Below are 24,834 nucleotides of genomic sequence, written 5' to 3'. Positions count from 1 at the left end.
GAAGACAAGGGGCAAGTATAAGGGGGTCTACTCTTGTGTTGATTGATGTATATAAGAGGTATAAGGCGTGACACACTCCACTCAAGGACACGCCCCCTTTTAAGCAGTCACACCCCTTTTTTAAATGACCACGCCCCCTTTTCTAGAGCATGCGCACCTTAGGCGTGCACAAAGCACAGTCCATCACATTTCCATACCCCTACTTTAAAATTTTCACTTCGACCACTGTGTAGAAGCGTTAGTAAATTTACGCCTTAGTTATCAGTGTGCCCTGCTCTTTACGCAAACCATGGGGGGTCATTCAGGGGGTGTGGTCTTGGCTTAGCCATTGGATCATGTCATAGACCCAATGTAGGGCGCTGCAGACCCCTTTTAGCACTCGCAATGGTTACAGTAAGTAGGACAAGAGCAGAAGTGTTCCGACTTGCGGCAGGTTTGGGCGTTTGTGCACATCTTGAATTTTTCGTGTTACATTTAGGGGGACATTTACCAAAATGGATTCGTAGAAAAAAGGTGTATTCGTAGGGAGAAATACACCTTTTTTTTACGAATTTGTATTTTCGGGATTTACAATCCCAAAAATACAACAATTCGTAGTCCTAAAGATGGAACATTCGTATTTGTAGTTACAAATACGAATGCCCTACACCATCGATAGGATACGACAGAAATCACCATTCAAAAGAATGGTGGTTCCTGATGTACTAAGCAGCCGTACTGATAATATGGCTGCTAAGTGGTGTGAAACACCCACGCAAATACGACAGGAAAATAGAACACCATTTTCCTGTTCTATTTGCGTTTTAGCCTGCACGGATCAGTCAGATCCGTGCAGGCTGCAGTGTAAAAAAATAGAAAAATAAATAAATAAAAAAATAAAAACGGCGTGGGGTCCCCCCCACAGCCGAAACCAGCACCAGGCTGAAGGAGCCGGGGCCGGTAATTAAAAATCAGGGAACCCGACAAATAGGGGCTCCCCGATTTTTAACAACCAGCCCCAGGCTCCAGGTCCGGGGCTGGTTCCCAAAATACGGGGGACAAAATGACTAGGGGTCCCCCGTATTTCAAGAACCAGTCCCAGGCACAACCAGCCGGCAGGGTAATGTCACAGCCGGGGGGAGACTTTTTATGCAAGTCCCCCCGGCCAAACCATTAACCCTACCGACCAGTCAGCCTGGCCAGGGGCCCTGGGGGAGTGGGGACCCCCCCAATGAAGGGGTCTCCCCCCTCCAGGACTTACCTGACCAGGCTGAAGCCTGGTACTGTCCTCGATGCCCCTGGGCGGTGGGCATCGAGCTGATAAATGGTGTAAAAATAAGGTTAAACTATTGTTTTTTACTGTGGCACTACAAGTGCCAGCAAGCCTCCCCAGCAAGCTGGGACTTGGAGAACCACAAGTCCCAGCCTGCTGGGCATTAAAGGGCCCGCTGGCACTTGTAGTTCTACAGTTAAAAAAATAGTGCACAAAACACACTGACACACTTTTAAAATAAAACTTTATTACACACAAAGCCCACACATACTAATACTTACCTATCTTCTTTCCGTAGGTAGCCCTGATGTCCTGTGTCGGCGTCTTCTGGTCCTGTGTCGTCTTCTTCCTCCATGTCGACCGTCGCTGTCGCCGTCCGGGTCCGACGAAATCCATTTGGGAAGCTGTGGAAGGAAACCATACTCACCTGTCCCAGCGCGACGTAGTCCAGGTAAGGGTCTTGGCAAAAAAACAAACCGACACCCGAATCCAGACCGGACTGACGGAGACGCACGGTACTGTGTGTACATCGTGCGGCTCCGCCTCCCGAATGCCGCTATTGGCCGCCTTGCGGCCTAGCGGCTCCTGATTGGCCGCTAGGCCGCAAGGCGGCCAATAGCGGCATTCGGGAGGCAGAGCCGCACGATGTAAACAAACACACGTGCGTCTCCGTCGTGTCCGCTTGGATTCCGGTGTCGTTTTGTTTTTTTGCAAAGACCCTTACCTGGACTACGTCGCGCTGGGACAGGTGAGTATGGTTTCCTTCCATAGCTTCCCAAATGGATTTCGTCGGATCCGGACGGCGACAGCGACGGTCGACATGGAGGAAGAAGATGACACAGGACCAGAAGACGCCGACACAGGACATCAGGGCTACCTACGGAAAGAAGATAGGTAAGTATTAGTATGTGTGGGCTTTGTATGTAATAAAGTTTTATTTTAAAAGTGTATCAGTGTGTTTTGTGCACTATTTTTTTAACTGTAGAACTACAAGTGCCAGCGGGCCCTTTAATGCCCAGCAGGCTGGGACTTGTGGTTCTCCAAGTCCCAGCTTGCTGGGGAGGCTTGCTGGCACTTGTAGTGCCACAGTAAAAAACAATAGTTTAACCTTATTTTTACACCATTTATCAGCTCGATGCCCAGCGCCCAGGGGCATCGAGGACAGTACCAGGCTTCAGCCTGGTCAGGTAAGTCCTGGAGGGGGGGGACCCCTTCATTGGGGGGGTCCCCACTCCCCCAGGGCCCCTGGCCAGGCTGACTGGTCGGTAGGGTTAATGCTTTGGCCGGGGGGACTTGCATAAAAAGTCTCCCCCCGGCTGTGACATTACCCTGCTGGCTGGTTGTGCCTGGGACTGGTTCTTGAAATACGGGGGACCCCTAGTCATTTTGTCCCCCGTATTTTGGGAACCAGCCCCGGACCTGGAGCCTGGGGCTGGTTGTTAAAAATCGGGGAGCCCCTATTTGTCGGGTTCCCTGATTTTTAATTACCGGCTCCAGGCTCTGTCAGCCTGGTGCTGGTTTCGGCTGTGGGGGGGACCCCACGCCGTTTTTTTTTTTATTTATTTATTTTTCTATTTTTTTTTACACCTTGCAGCCTGCACGGATCTGACTGATCCGTGCAGGCTGCTAGAAATAATTCGTATTAGCAGCCGTATATACGCCCGCTAATACGGATGGCTACACCGTCGGAGGGTTACAAAGCAGTCGTATCTGACTGCTTTGTAAATCCCCCTCCGGAACACGAGTTTGCATACGACTTAAACAGTCGTATGCAACCGTAGGGAAAAAAACAATACGAAAAACTAGGTTTTTCATATTGGTAAATTTCCCCCTTAGTTTCCTCCATATATATATATATATATATATATATATATATATATATATATATATATTTATATTCATTCCGCTAATATCTCCATTCCTCTTTACATTCTGAGCAGCACCCACCCGAAACTGTAGGGAAATACGTACGGTAACAGTTTTATCAGGCGCTTGACAGTACGGAAATTATTCATTTTACAACATTTGCTAATTTATAACGCTTATACATCACGCGCCGCGCCAAAGTGACACTTAGAACATAAGCGGGTTTTGGAGATTTATATTTAGCATCCCGCTGTCTAGATCCCACTTTTATTGCAGTTGATTAAATAAACCCAAACGTGTTACTAGCATGCAAAGTAGGAGGAACAACGCCATGGGCGAAACCCAGTGCGCGACCAGAACCTGCACCAGGAACGTTTGAGCTTCACTCCTCACGTTCCTCTGATACAATAAAAGCGGATGTAGCCAAATCAGGAGTCTGCTGCAGAGTCACTACAAGTCTCAGCATGCCCTGCAACAAGCACAGCAGCTGCAGAGAAATAAACCAGAATGTTGTATTTATAGCAAATATTAAACTGTGAGAATTCTATTTATTAACAGAAATATCCCAGATCCGATGTTACATCGCCATCTGCGTCCTGCCTTCTTCAAGGGTTGGGGCGGCCAGGGGGGATGTTGATGTTATTAAGAAATAATTTGGGTGGTTTATAAGAAGTGAGTTCTGTATACGGTACTGTACTGTGCGCAATGAATCCTGATTCTGTTCTACTCGCCCCGGGCAAGGAAAGTGGAAATAGCATTCTCTTTGTAATGAAGTAGAATGAACACGATTCAGAATATTTCTGTGAGATATGGTAAATGGCGGATTCCTCCTCTGACACCGCCGGCCGTACCCTCGCCATACGCCGTATAAACATGCTGTAATAATAAAACCGTAAGGATTTATTGACTGCGTTATCTGGGCCTTTTTTTATTATTATTTGAGCAAATGAATAAAGACGGTTAATTAAAATACTGAGGACTCGCCACCCTCGGCCGGCGTAGATTACAGGGCTCCGCTGCCCACCGCGCAGCACGCTCCCAGACAGAGAGATTTATTTATATGAAATGGTTCCCATTAATCTGACTGTTATAAATGGATGCTGCGAATCCCGGCACATATGGGGCATAAATAACGCTGCGTTTTAAACAGGACAATTCATAATAATTAGCCGCTTCTCGCAGAAAGCGACGGCAAATCACTTCAACAGAATATGAAGTTAATATCTGAAACGCGCAAGAAACGGAATGGATAGGGCGAGATAGGGGGTTCAGCTGTCATCCAATCACAGGAGGTTTCCACTCTTTGTCCCTGATATTAGCAAACTGGTAAATTGATTTTTAAATATATATTTTGAATTAGAATTTAAAATACAACTTACCAGCTCCTCTGATGAAGGTAATGGCACCAGGTGCTGGTTTTATACTAACTGCCCCGGCTGCATGTCCTGCAATAGACATAGGAGGAAGGAAAATGCAGCAGCCTTCAACAATGGGGGTTATTCAGACCTGATCGCAAAGGGCATTTTTTCTCAATGGACAAAACCATGCTGCACTGCAGGTGGAGCAGATGTAACGGGTGCAGAGAGAGTTAGATTTGGGTAGGGGGTGATCAAACTGAAATCTAAATTGCAGTGTAAGACTAAAGCAGACAGTATTTACCCTGCACAGAAACAAAATAACTCACCCAAATCTGACTCTCTCTGCACATGTTACATCTGCCCCACCTGCAGAACAGCATGGTTTTGCTCATTTGAGAAAAATATGTCCTTTACAATCAAGTCTGATATAGGCCAAATAAACAGAGGTGCCCTCATTTAGGGATGTAAATGGAGGAGGGGCGCACAAAGATTTGAGGGGGTGGAGGCAAAGTACGGGGAACCAGTGGTAGCTCGGAAACATGCCAATGTGGGCGAAGGCTTCAGAGGGCAGGTGACGTCTGGACTAAGAGGGGGTCACGGGGAACAAGAACTCCCAGGCAGCCAGCTCTCAGGGGTCCCCTCAGACGGATCCTGTGGCCTATATAACTGGTGTTCGGACCAGTGACTGTGACCGGGCCCCGTACCTGCGCCAGTGCACTAATCAGCAGGGTGCAGGCACAGAAGGACCGGGATCACCCGCCACAAAAAGATTTGTTTTTCTATGCGGTATGTGTAACAGCGTGTCGGCACATGACGGCTGAAAGAAACATGAAAAACTCATGTCAACCTTTTCACTGTCGACCTTTCCAAAGTCAACCTAACGCTATCTTCCATCCATATTGACCTTACGCATGTCGACCAATTGCAGGTGTCGACCTAAGCCATGTTGACCTTCAGTGTTCGACCCAATGCATGTCGACCCAACGGACGTATACCACTGGAAGGGTCCGAGCTACGCACACTGGCACAGACTGGGAAATCATTGGATGGTGAGAGAGTTGCGGATGGATTCTCCCTCCCGGCCCCCTGGGAAGGTGGCTAGCCCCCCGCATCGCCCCCGCACCCCCCTTCCCTGCTGCAATAACTACTAGATTGTGCAGGTCCTCGGCGAGGGGCCGGGGCTAAAATTTTAGCCCCTCCCCCAATCCACGGAGCCGCAGATTGCCGCGTTTGACTGACATGGGGGTGGGGCTTGGTGACGTCAGCCTCGTCCCGCCCACCTTACATGCAGTATCTAGAAAAAAAAGTAGGCAAGTATAATGTGCAGATGGCTGGCGATCAGCGGTTTTTCGCAAGCCATTTGCAGAATTGCGCAGGGCGGGATATCACTGTATGTTTAGCGACTATCTGATTGCAGGGTTCTGTTAAATCACCCAAAAGTGGTCAGGTCTGAATCAGACCCTGATTCCTGGAGGTCCGGGGCATTGCGCTTATTTGTGTGTCAGTAAATCCATCGCTCATTGACAAAGTGGATCTGTGCTACCATAACGTAGCTTTATTTACACACTAGGTGATTCATCGCGCCCTACGGGCGCTTTTCACACCGTCGTAAGGGGCTGCGCCCCCTTAATTTGTGAACGTTTGTATATGAGAAATATGGTTAGAATTGTATGAAAGATGCCCTGTATTGCAACTTAGGTGTCCGCGAATCGCAGGAGGGGGGGTCGCGGAGGGTGCCGCGAATTGCAGGAGGGGGGGTCGCGGGGGGTGCCGCGAATTGCAGGAGGGGGGTTGTGGGGGGGTGGATGCTGCGAATCGCGGGAGGGGAGGGATTGCAGAGAATCGCGGGAGGGGGGTCGCGGGGTGGGTTGCCTCAAATCGCGGGAGGGGGGTTACGGGGGCGGGGGTTGCGGCGAATCATGGTAGGAGGGGTCGCGGGGGGTGTGCCGTGAATCACGGGAGGGGGGGTCGCGGGGTGGGGTGCCGAGAATCGCGGGGGGGTGTGTGTGTGCCGTGAATCGTGGGAGTGGGGGTTGCGGGGGGGGGGGGTGGGGGGGGTGTGACGCGAATCGCCACAAGAAAAAATCAACACAGAAAGGTCAACACATGTAAATGTTGACATAAGTGTGGCACTTCATTGGTGTCCATGTCGACACATGAGAATGAATATGAAAACATTCAAAAAATGAAAAAAAAACTTCAAAAACTCATGTCAACCTTTTTCATTGTCGACCATAGCCATGTCAGTGTTTTCCATGTGCAATTTAATTCTGGAGCTGCCGCAAATCGCGGGGGGGTGCCGCGAATTGCGGGAGGGGGGGTCGCGGGGGTGGGTGCCGCGAATCGCGGGAGGGGGGGTTACGGGGCGGGGGTTGCGGCGAATCATGGGAGGGGGGGTCGCGGGGGTGTGCCGTGAATCACGGGAGGGGGGGTCACGGGTTGGGGTGCCGAGAATCGCGGGGGAGGTGTGTGTGTGTGTGCCGTGAATCGCGGGAGTGGGGGTTGTGGGGGGGGGGGGGGGTTGCGGGGGGTGTGACGCGAAACGCCACAAGAAAAGAATCAACACAGAAAGGTCAACACATGTAAATGTTGACATAAGTGTGGCACTTCATTGGTGTCCATGTCGACACATGAGAATGAATATGAAAATATTCAAAAAATGACAAAAAATCTTCAAAAACTCATGTCAACCTTTTTCATTGTCGATCATAGCCATGTCAGTGTTTTCCATGTGCAATTTAATTCTGGAGCTGCCGCGAATCACGGGGGGGTGCCGCGAATTGCGGGAGGGGGGGTCGCGGGGGTGGGTGCCGCGAATCGCGGGAGGGCGGGGTTCACAGGGGTTCCGGTGGGGGGTTGCCGTGAATTGCGGGAGGTGGGGGGTCACGGGGGGTGCCGCGAATCGCGGGAGGGGGGGTTGCGGGGGGGTGTGACGCGAATCGCCACAAGAAAAAATCAACACAGAAAGGTCAACACATGTAAATGTTGACATAAGTGTGCCACTTCATTGGCGTCCATGTCGACACATGACAATGAATATGAAAAAATTTAAAATAAATCTTCAAAATCTCATGTCAACCTTTTTCATTGTCGACCATAGCCATGTCAGTGTTTTGCATGTGCCATTTAATCCTGGGGCTGCTGCGAATTGCGGGGGGGGGGTGCCGCGAATCGCGGGAGGGGGTTCGCAGGGGGGGTGCCGCCAATCGTGCAAGGGGGGTCGCGGGGGGGTTCTTTTTGCCGCGAATCGCGGGAGGGAGGTCGCGGGGGGGTGTTTTTTCCGCGAATCGGGGGGGGGGGGGGTCACGGGGGAGGGTTTGCCGCGATTCGCGGGAGGGGGGGGTCGCGGGGTGGTGGTTATGCCGCGAATTGCGGGAGGGGTCGTGGGGGGGTTCTTTTTGCAGCGAATCGCGGGAGGGGGGGTCGCGGGGGTGTTTTTGCTGCGAATCGCGGTAGGGGGGGTCGTGGGGAAGCGGGTGTTTTTGCCGCGAATCGCGGGAGGGGGGGGGGGCGCGGGGGTGGGAGGTTTTGCCGCAAATCGCCGGAGGGGGGCGCTCACCTGGTGGCTGTGGAGTAGCAGTGCTGGGCAACATGGGAAGGCAGTGGGTGTCTAGCACTGTCTGTGGGCTCACTGGGCTGGTTCTCTGTCACATACCTCCCAACATGACCCTCTCCAGGAGGGACACAATGCTCTGTTTCTAGACTTCCTTAATGTATGATTGCCATCACCTGTTTTAAACAGGTTAATTTCTCAGAAAGGTGTTCAGCACAGATGAAGGCAATCACACATTAAGAGGAAAGTCCAGGAACAGAGCGTTATAGACACAGACACCCACTTTGAGTGACAGATGTAGCCAAATATATAGGAGATAGACAACAGACGCAGTAACACTACAATACAACAGCTATGAGAAAAATCTATCTGGGTCCAAGATAAACATGGCAATGGGTAGTAAGTTATTAGAATGTAACCTATAAGGTTTAGTATTCCTGTATAATAGAGGCTTATAGTGCAGTGAGGAGATTTAATGGAATGGATGCGTTTGGCCACGCAGCATTTACCTGTTCGCTAAGCTGCGATTGCACACAGCCTAGCGAACAATTCTGAATCAGGCCGAAAGTGACGTAATAAGACAGCTTAAAAAGACCCCACATTTCACAGGGGAAGATTGGCACGAGAATTTTTTTAAAAGATGGGGAGGGGTATAGTAATAATCAATAGAGTGATACAATTCAGGAAAAGGAGATGAAATTGTGGAACTGGCCTTTAATAAAATAGGGACTGTGCTCGTCTCTGATGAAGGTACTTGTTAGTGACTGCGCTTAATGTAAGCCCTGATCCATACTGCGGACCCCAGGCTAGATTTTCTCTAGGAAAGATGAAGAAAAGCTGAAGCATGTTAGTGACATCTGCTCGCACAAATTGTTTGCACAAATTTTCCGTTTTTAAGTGTTTATAGAGCCCTAAAGCAGGAATCCCTCGTGCTCTAATTCCTCCGACATCTTTGCAGACTCCGACCTGCGGGAACGTGGAGCAGATATTTTTACCTCTCCATTTATTCCAGTTCACGTGACCTATTATTTATCTGCAATTATTCAGTAGGATCCATCTGGTTGTGAAAATGACAGCCAAGCCACTTCATCCACACTTCCCTGCTCTGGCCAGTAGGGGCAGCACTGGAGCTTTACACAATATATAACAAATATTCATATAAGCCACACTCACAGATAAAAATGACTTCTGCTTCTCTGTATTCACAGCTGCTGCAGGGTTGAAAAAACCTTACAGGTGGGGTGGCTTAGGCAGAATAATAGTTGGGAGCATAGCAAAGAGGTGCCCACACAATCACAGTCATCATAGGATGATCCTACATCATCACAGTCCTCACAAGAGGCAGCAACACCATCACAGTCATCATAGGATGATCCTGCATCATTACAGTCCTCACAAGAGGCAGCCACACCATCACAGTCATCATATGATGATCCTACACCATCACAGTCATCACAGGATGATCCTACACCATCACAGTCATCATAGGATGACCCTACACCATCACAGTCATCATAGGATGACCCTACACCATCACAGTCATCATAGGATGATCCTGCATCATCACAGTCCTCACAAGAGGCAGCCACACCATCACAGTCATCATAGGATGATCCTACACCATCACAGTCATCACAGGATGATCCTACACCATCACAGTCATCATAGGATGTTCCTACACCGTCACAGTCCTCACAAGAGGCAGCTACACCATCACAGTCATCATAGGATGATCCTACACCATCACAGTCATCACAGGATTATCCTACACCATCACAGTCATCATAGGATGACCCTACACCATCACAGTCATCATAGGATGATCCTACACCATCACAGTCATCACAGGATGATCCTACACCATCACAGTCATCATAGGATGTTCCTACACCGTCACAGTCATCACAGGATGATCCTACACCATCACAGTCACCATAGGATGATCCTACACCATCTCAGTCACCATAGGTTGATGCTACGCCATCACAGTCATCATAGGATGATCCTACGCCATCACAGTCATCAGAGGATGATCACAGTCATTACAAGAAACAGCCATACCATTACAGTTATCAAAAAAAATCCTACACCATAACAGTCATCATAGGATGATCCTACACCATCACAGTCATCACAGGATGATCCTACACCATCACAGTCATCATAGGATGTTCCTACACCATCACAGTCCTCACAAGAGGCAGCCACACCATCACAGTCACCATATGATGATCCTACACCACCACAGTCATCATAGGATGATCCTAAACCATCATAGTCATCATAGGTTGATCCTACACCACCACAGTCATTATAGGATGATCCTACACCATCATAGTCATCATAGGATGATCCTACACCATCACAAGAGGTACCCACACCATTACAGTCATCATAGGACGATGCCACACCCTCACAGTCATCAGAAATGTTAGCCACACTATCACGGTCATCATAGGATGATCCTACACCATCACGGTCATCATAGGATGATCATACATCATCAAAGTCATCATAGGATGATCCTACACCATCACAGTCATCATAGGATGATCCTACATCATCACAGTCATCATAGGATGATCCTACACTATCACGGTCATCATATAATGATCCTACACCATCACAGTCATCATATAATGATCCTACACCATCACGGTCATCATAGGATGATCCTACACCATCATAGTCATCATATAATGATCCTACACCATCACAGTCATCATACAATGATCCTACACCATCACAGTAATCATACAATGATCCTACACTATCACAGTCATCATATAATGATCCTACACTATCACAGTCATCATATAATGATCCTACACTATCACAGTCATCATATAATGATCCTACACCATCACAGTCATCATATGATGATCCTACATCATCACAGTCATCATAGGATGATCCTACACCATCACATGCATCACAAGAAGTACCAATGCCATTGCAGTCATCACAAGATTTACCCATGCCATCACAGTCATCATACAATGACCCTACACCATCACAGTCATCATACAATGATCATACACCATCACAGTAATCATAGGATGATCCTACACCATAAAAGTAATCATATAATGATCCTACACCATCACAGTCATCATACATTGATCCTACATCATCACAGTCATCATACAATGATCCTACACCATCACAACAATCATAGGATGATCCTACACCATCACAACAATCATACAATGATCATACACCATCACAATATTCATAGGATGATCCTACACCATCACAATAATCACAATAGGTACCCACACCTTCAGAGTCATCACAAGAACCCAGTCATCACAAGAAGAACCCATGGCATAACAGTCATTACAAGAGGTAATAATATGGACCCTCTATCCCACGCTCACTCTCTACCCCATCTGTGTACCCCGTCGGTCTGCCCCTCCCTTTTAGAATGTAAGCTTTCACGAGCAAGGCCTTCTCTTACTTCCCACATGTTTCTGCTCCACTGAGACGTATTTCAGTATTGTCTGCTGACTCAGCTATGTTTAAGCACCCTGCGTCCACAAAAACAGCTGTCTATTTCAGCCATACTTACCAACATGGTCATTTCCAGCAGAGAACAAAAAGCCCTGTCCTGGACTGGCATATCGGCCAGGAAAACCTTGCTCAGATGTGAGCCCAGCCTATGTGAGCCCAGCCTATGGGTTAATGAGTGCCAACTCCTTTTTTAGTAACCAGATCAAATTCCCCAAACTTGTAACGGGACATGTGATCGGGCTGAATTTACTGAAAATGAATTGTAAAAAACACCAGAGTGAGCCCTGTGATAATAATGCCATCTTCAGACAACACACAGTCCTGTTGTTTTGGTTCTAATTCATCATTGGATTTTGGTTCGGATTTGGTTTGGTTTTAAAATGTATCAAAAAGCAATAATCATTGATAAAATCAATAAAAATAGCTAAAATCATGTCATCTTTGCAATCCAAACCCAGAAAGTCAGGTTTAAAATCTAAATTCCGAACTGATGCATTATTTGAACTGGGACTCAGGTTAGATTGGATTTCCACAGGGAATCTGGACCAGGTTTCGGTTCAGTTTGGATTCACAAAATTCATATGGATTCGGATTTCTGGAGATTTCTGTAATAAAACTAAATGGTACTTGTTTCCTAGCACGGCCACAACGATTAGGATCTCGGGCATCGCAGGTAAAAAAATCGCATCGGTCGCATCGCATGCGGCCATAAAAATCGCATGCGATGCGACCGACGCGATGCCCGCCATTTCCCATAGGGAACAATGGAAAATGCCTCAATTTACCCAAATTTACCCAAATTGGGCCATTTAACATTGTTCCCTATGTTGATTTGGGTAAATTGAGGCATTTTACATTGTTCCCTATGGGAAATCGCGAGCATCGCGTCGGTACCATCGCATGCTTTTTTTGGACGCATGCGATGCGACCGACGCGATTTTGACTTTTTCAATGCATTTCAATGGGAAATCGCGGGCATCGCGTCGGTCGCATCGCAGACCATTAAAAATGACCCGCGATGCCCGCGATTGTGGCCGTGCTAGGAAACAAGTACCAACTAAATTGATAACGTACTGTACATTTTTGACATTTTCTTCTAGTTATGAAATTTATTTTATTTTTTTATATTTTTTGTATAAAGAAAATCTTTGTTAAGACATTTCTGGAGTTTATTAAGCCCAGCTCCCTCTACGCACAATCCTGGCTGGGAGCTGCCGCATTACTATTGATTGAAGCTTGTAATTTACTAACTAGATCCTCTCCCGTTACTGTCTATAACAGTCATTTCTAGAGCAAACAGACCGTCGTAAAATAATGATATTTACAATACATCCTATGGGTTAAACCTTCCAGAGTGCTAAAGTGGACAGAGATAAAGTACAAGCCAATCAGCTCCTAACTGCCATATTACAGCCTATGCTTGGAAAATGACAGGAGCTGATTGGTTGGAAGTATTTCTCTCTACACTTTATCACTCTGGCCGCGATGTCTGTGGTATTCTGTATACTGTACGGCCGCCAGAGCTTGTGGGTAAGATAGGTCATTAGATCTATGAATCATAGAATACATTAGGCCTAATTCAGGTGCGATTGCTGTTGCTATCTTTTGTCATATGCAATCATGTAACACTTTCTGGATAATGGGTCTGATTCAGGCCTGATTGCTGGGCTTTGAATCTTAGGAGCCGAGAGATCAGGTAAACGCTGACCCGCCAGATTCTCCCCCCATCCATATGCACGGCTACAAATGCGTCCCTAACAGAGCACGGGGGAAATCTATTCGCAATATCTCACCATCGAATGGTTATCCCCATGTTCGGGGAGAAGGAGGCCGCAGCCGACCTCAGCGGCGCCAATGTGCCTACCGCAAATGGACTGTCAGCTGTCAATCACCTGGTGAACGGCCAGTGAGGGTTTTGTTGCGCAGACGTCCGATTTGGCAGCAATCATGTCTGAATCAGGCCCTGTCTACCTAGACTAGTGGTTCACAAACTTTCTCCTCAGGACTCTGGACAGCTCCCGTTTCTAGGTCACCCGGCAGGTGCACAGGTGCACTCATTACTCTCTGACACATTTTACAGATCCACAGGTGGAGCTAATTGTTTCACTTGTGATTCTGTGAGGAGACCTGGAAAACATGCACTGCGTGGGGTCCGTGAGAACTGGGTTTTGGAATCTGTTCTCGATAGACAGACTTAGCGCAGGATATAAGGTCTGCCCTGATCTGTAGGCGTGTAGCGGGATCCTTGTCTGATCCTCTCACATGCTACACTGACACCTGAAAACATGTAGTGGAGCTAAATACATATAAGCATACATGTTATCATGTATGTAATATATGTGCTGGCCCCGCAGCCCACAGAAACAGCACACAACCCCACAGCATACCGTCCAACATGACCCATTCCATTAGGTACAAAATGCTCTGTTCCTGGACTTCTTCCTTAATTGATAATTGCAGTCACCTGTTTAATGATAATGGTGTTCCAGCACAGGTGAAGGCAATCCTGCATTAAGGAAACAGAGCATTTTGTACCTAATGGAATGGGCCATGTTGGAGGGTATGCACAGGGTCATCCACTAATCACCCATCTGATTTTCCTGATGGTCACACAGAATGCCCATGTGAGATGCTGGTGCCATATGAGATCATAGATGTAGGCGGAGGCACACTGCAATAACGGTAGCAACACGCAGAGTTCACCCACAGCACTCCGCCTTTCAGTAATCACCTGACTGCACCATCACAGGCATTCACTCATTCACAACAAAGTTGCTTCAAAGCCTATATGGGATGAGGGGCCCTCTGGGATGAGGTGTCCACTGGGATGAGGGGGCCCTCTGGGATTAGGGGCCCTCTGGAATATGGGGCCGTCTGGGATTAGGGACCCTACAGGATGAGGTGCCCTCTGGGATTAGAGGCCCACTGGGATATGGGGCCCTCTGGGATCAGGGACCCTCTGGGATGAGGGGACCTCTGGGATTAGGGGCCCTCTGGGATGGGTGCCGGATGGCTCCCCGACAGTCGGGATTCCGACAGTCATTACTCCGACGTCGGAATCCCGACTGCTCCCTCGTGGGAGTCCACGACCCCCATAGAGGGAGAAAAAAAATAGGTGGCGAGTACAGTTCGCCACTGTGCCCGCAGCGAGCCCGCAAGGGGCTTCATTGCGCTCCACCCACTGTGCATCGGACGTCTGAGTAATGACTGTCGGAATCCCGACTGTCGGTGTATTATACCGCACCCTCTGGGATTAGGACCCTCCAGGATGAGGTGCCCTCTGGGATTAGTGGCCCTCTGGGATTAGGGCCCATCTGGGATAAGGGGCCCTGTGGGAGGAGGGGTCCTTCAGGTTTAGGGGCCCTGAAACGTAATCTTCCTTAGTTTCACAGTAGATCCGCCCCTGCATATAGTGTCAGCCCAGCTGCACATCATTGGCAGACAGAGCTAAAGATATATCAGCGTATCTGGCTGTGTGACATCACTTGCTGCTGGGGCTGACATCACAGCGGCTGACTGGTAGGTATACTGCACTTACCGGAGTCCACAGCTGTCCCAGGAGTCTGCACAGAAGGACACGGCAGCAACGGGAGGTGCAGACCCCCGCAGAGAGCGCATTCAGGGGACGCTCACTGCCTGATTGACAGGCAGAGGATTATCTGGGTTCGGCACCCGGCATCTCATAGGTGTGCCCACAAATACAGTGGGTGTGCCCATAGAAAAGCTGGCGGGCCCCAGGGAACGCAGGTGTTCCCCTGTCTGCTCGGGGTGGGTGACTGACATCACATGACAACAGTGCCCGCCCCCAATTAGAAGAAAAGTGTGCAGCCGATAAGTAAATCATGGGGGCTGCCTGCAGAGGGGTAATCCTCTGATGGTGAGTAGCAGCCACTCACAGTGCAGGAAAGGGATCCGCGGGGGCGGGGCAGCTGGGGGTGGGGGTGGAGTGGCATTGCATAAAACAAATGCAGAAAAGTCCCAAGGCGCTATAAGTCCATGCAGCCTCAATCCCCGTGGAGGACCACTTGGAAATCCTCACTGTAACAACTCCTCAAACCAAAAACAGGAATTGACGGCGCTTGACTTGAGTGTCCAATGATGTGGGTGTTTCTCAGAATGGAAAAAAACAAAACAAAACAAAAACAGTGTATAAGTGACACATAGAGTTCTGGTTTAAATAAGGGGAGTGATGATTCCCAGAACCAGAAATTCGTACCAAACTCACAAAGTGAAGATGTGCTAAACGTGTATAGCTGTTTCTTTTAAGGGGACACCAGTGATGATAGGTATCAAATATATACCATAGAGTGGATGAGAGCTCCAAATGTGCGTACCGTACTCACTAGGGTGGTGAGAGACTTAAAACACATAGGGGTTTCTTTATAGTGGTGGGAACCCAATCGAATTGAGATAGACAGTATCCCAAAGATGGCGTACCATACTCACTGCTCATGCAGGTGAGATCCACTCATAAAAGTATCTTTGTGGAGAGGCTCTCTCCTGCAACCCACTCACCAAATGTGAGCATGGATTTAACAAAGAAATAAAGGACCGGTCTCAGTACCAAAGATTTAATAGGTCACAAAACGAATAACAGATAAAAGTAGCTCCAGAATAAAAACAGCTTTACAAAGCAGCATAAAAAACTCACTTGGCTTCCAACATGTTTCGGCGGTCCCAACCGCCTTTTTCAAGGATAGCCAGTGAGTGAAAATGACAGGGTTTAAATAGCAAGATGGAGGATCCATTTCCGGGTCACCATAATTATGCGGAACGCATCCGGAAGTCAAATGACCTATGGGCGTCCTGTGTATGGAACGCATCGCCGGAAGTCAGGCGAATAGCGTTTGTCTCGGCTGTGTTATGCATCACCGCTGTAACACGGTCATCTCTTCCTGGATGTGGAACGCATCCGGAAGTTAGGTGGCCTAGGGCGTCCTGTGTCTGGAACGCATCGCCGGAAGTAAGGCGAATAGCGTTCATTAACTGAGACGGACAGTGGAACGCAAACCGAAAAAAGGGGAACTGGGGATCCCTCTTGCAATGGAACGCAAAAGCGTAACCTATATTTAATGAAGGGAAGGATGGAACAAACAAAGGGGGGAATAACACTAAAAGGCTATTCCTATGGTTCCTCCATTTACAATCATAATATACAGCACAATACAATTTATTTATAATATCCAATAAATAATTTCCAATACTCCATTTACAAGCCTAATATACAGCACAATACAATTTATTTATAACTAGCTGACCCGCCCGGCGTTGCCCGGGAAAACCTTGGGGTTTCTTTATTTCCAAAATTGCTGAAAAATGTAATCTTACAGTATGCTGTGACAAAGACCTAAGATTGTAATTTGTTATAGATTCCACCATAATGTTAGAATGTGTTTGCATTGATACTCAATGACGCCAATGAAATCAGGTTGAAAACTTGTATGTGTTGATGAATTCCACATCCACTCCTGAGATTTAGCACCTACTGTATGACATATCCTCCAACATCTGAGGGTCAGAACTCGGTACAAAATCAGAAAGGGACATGTCCACACCTCAATTTCTATACTTTCAATGGTACAGTTTCTAGGGTGTGTAATTACAGGCGCTGAGTGCGTGGGGTCCGGGGTGGGCGTTACTTACCGCGCCATAATTAATTAAAAATTCACTGCTCCCTGCCACTGCCACTCCCCTCACCGAACCTGCCTGCAGCAGTCTCTGAGGTCTGGGGATCTGTAAAGCACATGCACCAAGCATCTGTACCAAACAGTGGGGCAGCCCCTGAGTGTGGGAGCAGGTCCACGGGCCTGGCCACATGATGTCATGATGCGACGCACACTATCCGCACCACTGTAATGCACCACTGGGAATGGGTGCAATGGGCCAAATTCTTCCCTACACCCGCCGGGCCAATCCACTGATCCAGCCATCACAATCATCAATGGATGCATTGATAAGGTTTGGAGTTTAAGAAGTTGAAGAATAAGACTGAGAAAAAGAATTGCCATGTTACAAAGTGTACAATTTACTCAATAAATCGTGGAAAAAATGTAAGTGTACATAAAAGTACAATCAAGAAATGAAAGTAGGATTAAAAAATAAGTTCTGATTCAAACTGATAATTGTTTGGATGGGGTGGGTTGTGAAACAAATCTATAGGTGGGGGGGTATGGATATTGTGGGCATAATTGGTGTTTGTTACACCTACAGGGTGCCCTCAATTGATGGGATTTTCACTACAGTGTCACGGTCACAGTGTCACCATAGGGGGATTCCCAATTGGAGTCCAGGTGGTCTTTTAGGGACCCTTTACAATCCTGTAGGTCTCTTCTCCTTGAGCTTACAGTCTCCCTTAATGATAGTCAATCACTGAGGGAGACCGTAGGCTCCAGGAGAAGAGACCAACGGGATTGTAAAGGGGTCCCTAAAAGACCACCTGAACCCCAATTGGAAATCCCCCTACGGTGACACTGTAGTGAGAATTTCTCATCAACTGGGGACCCCCTGTATGTGTACCAAACACCAATTATGCCCACAATATCCATACCCCCTCCACCTATAGATTTGTTTCGCAACCCACCGCCATCCAAACAATTATCAGTTTGAATCAGAATTTATTTTTTAATCCTACTTTCATTTCTTGATTGTACTGTACTTCTATGTACACATATTTTTTTCACGATTTATTGAGTAATTGTACACTATAACATGACAAATCTTCATCTCAGTCTTATTCTTCAACTTCTTACACTCATAACATTCAAACAAATGCATGCAGCGCTCATGCCCATCGACCAAACATTATCTATGAACCAAAAGAGTCTGGGAAACCCTTAAGGCAGAGCAGTGCCTGATATCCAACTGACTAACAGGGTGAGTGCAGTGTACCCACTTTGTATTGATCAATGGGTGCATTGGCCAGGACAAAGATTTCTCAGTGCAACTGGCCGGGGAGCGCAGTGACAGGCTGGAGGACTGGAGAGACGGATATGGGGAACAAAGTAGAAACGGTACATTAGGTACAGTTTTTATTTGCCGGTACAGACGGTTAAATAAACGGCAAATTATTTTTTATGTGTTCTGTGTGTTTGTGTGTGTTGTATTGTTTTTGTGTGTGTGTTGTAGTGTATGTGATTGTGTGTGTTGTATTGTATGTATCTGTCCAATGCGTAAGTGTGTGAGGTGTGCTACGTATATACAGTATGTGTGTGTTGTGTCTTTGTGTATCTGTGCAATGTTTAAGTGTGTGTTTTGTGTGTGTCGTACTGTTTTTTGGGTGTGTGTGGTGAATGTGGATGTGTGTTGTGCTGTTAGAGGTATGTTATGTGTGTGTGTTGTGTGTATCTGCCCTATGTGTAAGTGCGTAAGGTGTGATATGTATAAATCTGTGTGTGTGTAGTGTGCTGTGTGTATCTGTGCAATGTTTAAGTGTGTGTTTTGTGTATTGTACTGTTTTTGGGTGTGTGTTGTAGTGAATGTGGGTGTGTGTTGTGTTGTGTGTATCTGCCGAATGTGTACGTTTGTGATGTGTGCTACGTATATGTGTGTGTAGTGTGCTTTGCGTATCCTGGCAATGTTTAAGTGTGTGTGTTCTGTGTGTTTGTTGTACTATTTTTGGGTGTGTGTTGTAGTGTGTATGGATTTGTATTGTACTGCATGTGGTGTGTTGTGTGTGTGTGTGTGTGTATCTGTCCAATGTGTAAGTGTGTGAGGTGCTCTACGTATAAATGTGTGTGTTGTGTGCTATGTGTGCGTATGTGGTGTACTGTGTGTGTGTGTGTGTGTGTGTGCGTGTACAATGTGTATGTGTGTGTGTTGTGTGGTCTATGTATATCCTCAATTATTTTCTAATTGTTTAAAGCCTTTACCATAATGTTAGAATGTGTCATTCATACTCAATGACAGCAATGAAATCAGGTGTGGAGTTGTTCCTTCATAAACGGTTTCCCAGATCATCGATATTTTCCCCAGAACATCAATGAAGGAAAATTACAACTTGGTGTTTTTTAAATTTCTAAGTGAAATATCCCCAAAACGGCTTCGAGGTGCACACCACCGGGTCCAGAGGTATCTTGTTGCTGAATTTGGTGTCTCTGAGTGCCACGGTGTGTCCGCAATGCGTCGGACACGCACGCACACACACACACACGCACACAGACTCTTCAACTTATTATATAGATATAAATGATATGTACATGCGGTTCCAAAATTGCTTACAGGAACCATTTCAACTCGAACTCGTGGTTTAAACCATGCGGGATGAGTGTGGACAGATTAAAGATCCATCTCATCTCCGTTTGGGCCAATCTGATGATATTATTGAGAACTGGATCCTCAAGTAACACATTCCAGTTATTTTTAAAAATACGTTCGATAGATCTGTGGTTAGCATTGTATTGGGTGCTAAATGCTATGGTATAGCTAGAGGTTCCCGGGGTGCTTCCTTGTTTTCCGTTTAAAACGGAATTGCTCTACTAATATCAATTTTGAAACTAGTGCAATTCAAATGAAAGATAAATTCATAAATAAAGGTTATCAATTTGATTTGGTGCAGGGTGCTTTGGAAGAAACCAGGTCCTTAAAAAGGGAGGATCTTCTAAAAGGGAAACAAGGAAGCACCCCGGGAACCTCTAGCTATACCATAGCATTTAGCACCCAATACAATGCTTACCACAGATCTATCGAACGTATTTTTAAAAATAACTGGAATGTGTTACTTGAGGATCCAGTTCTCAATAATATCCTGCCCCCTGCCCCCAAATTTACATACAGACGTGCAGCTAACCTTAAAGATAAATTGGTAAATAGTGCTTTCATGGAGAGGGGCACGATGTCCACACGCAATAATGGCTTTCACCGTTGTGGTGATTGCGCGATGTGTAAAGCCTTCCCATCTAGTACTAGGAAATATACTGAGTTTAGACTAAATGGTCAGAATGTCAAACCAAAGCAATTTATTACATTACAACTCGAATTACGTGGTATATGCCATCCGTTGTTCATGTGAAAAAGTGTATGTCGGCAAGACGAAAAGAAATTTAAAAGTACGTCTTGCCGAACATGTCCGTAACATAAAAAGAGGGTTTAAGGACCATCCTTTTTCATTACACTTTCTAGAGACACATAACTGCTCCACCAAATTCATCACAGGATGTTGGGGATTGGAAGCTGTTAAAAACAATTGGCGACATAATAATAGAGTCATCAGATTGGCCCAAACGGAGATGAGATGGATCTTTAATCTGTCCACACTCATCCCGCATGGTTTAAACCACGAGTTCGAGTTGAAATGGTTCCTGTAAGCAATTTTGGAACCGCATGTATATATCATTTATTATAAATAAATTGTATTGTGCTGTATATTAGGCTTGTAAATGGAGTATTGGAAATTATTTATTGGATATTATAAATAAATTGTATTGTGCTGTATATTATGATTGTAAATGGAGGAACCATAGGAATAGCCTTTTAGTGTTATTCCCCCCTTTGTTTGTTCCATCCTTCCCTTCATTAAATATAGGTTACGCTTTTGCGTTCCATTGCAAGAGGGATCCCCAGTTCCCCTTGTTCCGGTTTGCGTTCCACTGTCCATCTCAGTTAATGAACGCTATTCGCCTTACTTCCGGCGATGCGTTCCAGACACAGGACGCCCTAGGCCACCTAACTTCCGGATGCGTTCCACATCCAGGAAGAGATGACCGTGTTACAGCAATGATGCATAACACAGCCGAGACAAACGCTATTCGCCTGACTTCCGGCGATGCGTTCCAAACACAGGACGCCCATAGGTCATTTGACTTCCGGATGCGTTCCACATCCCGGAAGCAATGACCGCGTTACTGCAGCGATCCTATATACAGCTTTAATGGATGCTGGAGAACCCTACTATGGTACTGAGTAAGTACCCAGTGTTGGGGCTATCAGTCCATATTGAAATATATCAGGCTACGAATCCCGTTCACCATAATTATGGTGACCCGGAAATGGATCCTCCATCTTGCTATTTAAACCCTGTCATTTTCACTCACTGGTAATCCTTGAAAAAGGCGGCTGGGACCGCCGAAACATGTTGGAAGCCAAGTGAGTTTTTTATGCTGCTTTGTAAAGCTGTTTTTATTCTGGAGCTACTTTTATCTGTTATTCGTTTTGTGACCTATTAAATCTTTGGTACTGAGACCGGTCCTTTATTTCTTTGTTAAATCCATGCTCACATTTGGTGAGTGGGTTGCAGGAGAGAGCCTCTCCACAAAGATACTTTTCTGAGTGGATCTCACCTGCATGAGCAGTGAGTATGGTACGCCATCTTTGGGATACTGTCTATCTCAATTCGATTGGGTTCCCACCACTATAAAGAAACCCCTATGTGTTTTAAGTCTCTCACCACCCTAGTGAGTACGGTATGCACATTTGGAGCTCTCATCCACTCTATGGTATATATTTGATACCTATCATCACTGGTGTCCCCTTAAAAGAAACCGCTATACACGTTTAGCACATCTTCACTTTGTGAGTTTGGTACGAATTTCTGGTTCTGGGAATCATCACTCCCCTTATTTAAACCAGAACTCTATGTGTCACTTTTACACTGTTTTTGTTTTGTTTTGTTTTGTTTTTTCCATTCTGAGAAACACCCACATCATTGGACACTCAAGTCAAGCGCCGTCAATTCCTGTTTTTGGTTTGAGGTGGAGTGGCATTGACCTGCCCACTAGGCTTCGAATAAATGCAGTCTAGCGAGCAGGTCTGAATTGTGCCCATAGTCTGCAGTGCCTCTGCCCCTGTGGAGCTTACAATCTATATCCCCCCATGCACATACACTAGTGTTCATTGTTATATCAGACGCCAATTAGCCTGGATTGTGGCATTGGTGGGTATAGAACCCAAGACCTCAGTGATGTGAGGCGGCAATGCTAACCACTACATCACCATGCTGCCCCACAGTACTATAGATGTGCGCCTGCTGGGCTTTAGCTATGTAGAGTACAAGTGTGCGAGCGATGTATTGTGTACAGTGGATTATACACAATCACTGCTGGTACATAACATGCGGATGTTTGCTATGAAGTGTGATACATATGTCTTTGTGTAGATGTACATTACAGTAAGTGTACACGCCGCATATATTAATGTACAGTATGTAACTGAGAATCTATATATCATGGCTGCCACGGTGTAATGTGTAGGAGTTCCCATGTAGCTAGAAGGATCCAGTGATTGTTTATTTGCTGTGTGAAAGGATATTCTGAATGCAGCAAGGCCGCCCCCTGATGAAGTCCATGTGATGAAACGCGTAGGGCGATGCTCTCTGCTGGTATAAGCTGTCTCTGATAAAGGCATCATACAATGTTCTGGAGCTGATAACATCCTGTGGGAGCGCTATCTGTGACGTTCTTAGCTACATATGGTACAGTACATATATCACACTGTTCTGTTAACCCCTTTGTCTTGTTGCTGTTCATCCCCAGATATTCTCATGGGACCAACTAGAGGCTCCGACACTTTGTAAAATACATATATCTAATTTGTTGGAGATCCATGAGAAATAAAGATAAGACAGAAGCGCAGGCAGTATACACAGATAGTATATTACGCAGCCAGTATACGCAGATAGTATACGTATGCAGCCAGTATACGCAGATAGTATACGTATGCAGCCAGTATACGCAGATAGTATACGCAGCCAGTATACGCAGATAGTATATTACGCAGCCAGTATACGCAGATAGTATACGTACGCAGCCAGTATACACAGATAGTATATTACGCAGCCAGTATACGCAGATAGTATACGTACGCAGCCAGTATACGCAGCCAGTATACGCAGATAGTATACGTACGCAGCCAGTATACGCAGATAGTATACGTACGCATCCAGTATATGCAGATAGTATACGTACGCAGCCAGTATACGCAGATAGTATACATACGCAGCCAGTATACGCAGATAGTATACGCAGCCAGTATACGCAGATAGTATACGCAGCCAGTATACGCAGATAGTATACGTACGCAGCCAGTATACGCAGCCAGTATACGCAGCCAGTATACGCAGATAGTATACGTACGCAGCCAGTATACGCAGATAGTATACGTACGCAGCCAGTATACGCAGATAGTATACGTACGCAGCCAGTATACGCAGCCAGTATACGCAGCCAGTATACGCAGCCAGTATACGCAGATAGTATACGTACGCAGCCAGTATACTCAGATAGTATACGTACGCAGCCAGTATACGCAGATAGTATACGTACGCAGCCAGTATATGCAGATAGTATACGTACGCAGCCAGTATACGCAGATAGTATACGTACGCAGCCAGTATACGCAGCCAGTATACGCAGATAGTATAAGTACGCAGCCAGTATACGCAGATAGTATACGTACGCATCCAGTATATGCAGATAGTATACGTACGCAGCCAGTATACGCAGATAGTATACGTACGCAGCCAGTATACGCAGATAGTATACGCAGCCAGTATACGCAGATAGTATACGCAGCCAGTATACGCAGATAGTATACGTACGCAGCCAGTATACGCAGATAGTATACGTACGCAGCCAGTATACGCAGCCAGTATACGCAGATAGTATACGTACGCAGCCAGTATACGCAGATAGTATACGTACGCAGCCAGTATACGCAGATAGTATACGTACGCAGCCAGTATACGCAGCCAGTATACGCAGATAGTATACGTACGCAGCCAGTATACTCAGATAGTATACGTACGCAGCCAGTATACGCAGATAGTATACGTACGCAGCCAGTATATGCAGATAGTATACGTACGCAGCCAGTATACGCAGATAGTATACATACGCAGCCAGTATACGCAGCCAGTATACGCAGATAGTATACGTACGCAGCCAGTATATGAAGCCAGTATACGCAGATAGTATACGCAGATAGTATACACAGCCAGTATACGCAGATAGTATACGTACGCAGCCAGTATACGCAGCCAGAAAACGCAGATAGTATACGCAGCCAGTATACCCAGCCAGTATACGCAGATAGTATACGCAGATAGTATACGTACGCAGCCAGTATACGCAGCCAGAATACGCAGATAGTATACGTACGCAGCCAGTATACGCAGCCAGAATACGCAGATAGTATACGTACGCAGCCAGTATACGCAGCCAGTATACGCAGATAGTATACGTACGCAGCCAGTATATGCAGATAGTATACGTACGCAGCAAGTATACGCAGCCAGTATACGTACGCAGCCAGTATACGCAGATAGTATACGTACGCAGCCAGTATACGCAGATAGTATACGT

This window comes from Crinia signifera, chromosome 5 (genome assembly GCF_055691185.1).
Source record: "Crinia signifera chromosome 5, ASM5569118v1, whole genome shotgun sequence".
Taxonomy (NCBI): domain Eukaryota; kingdom Metazoa; phylum Chordata; class Amphibia; order Anura; family Myobatrachidae; genus Crinia; species Crinia signifera.
Note: the sequence above shows the minus strand (reverse complement) of the source record.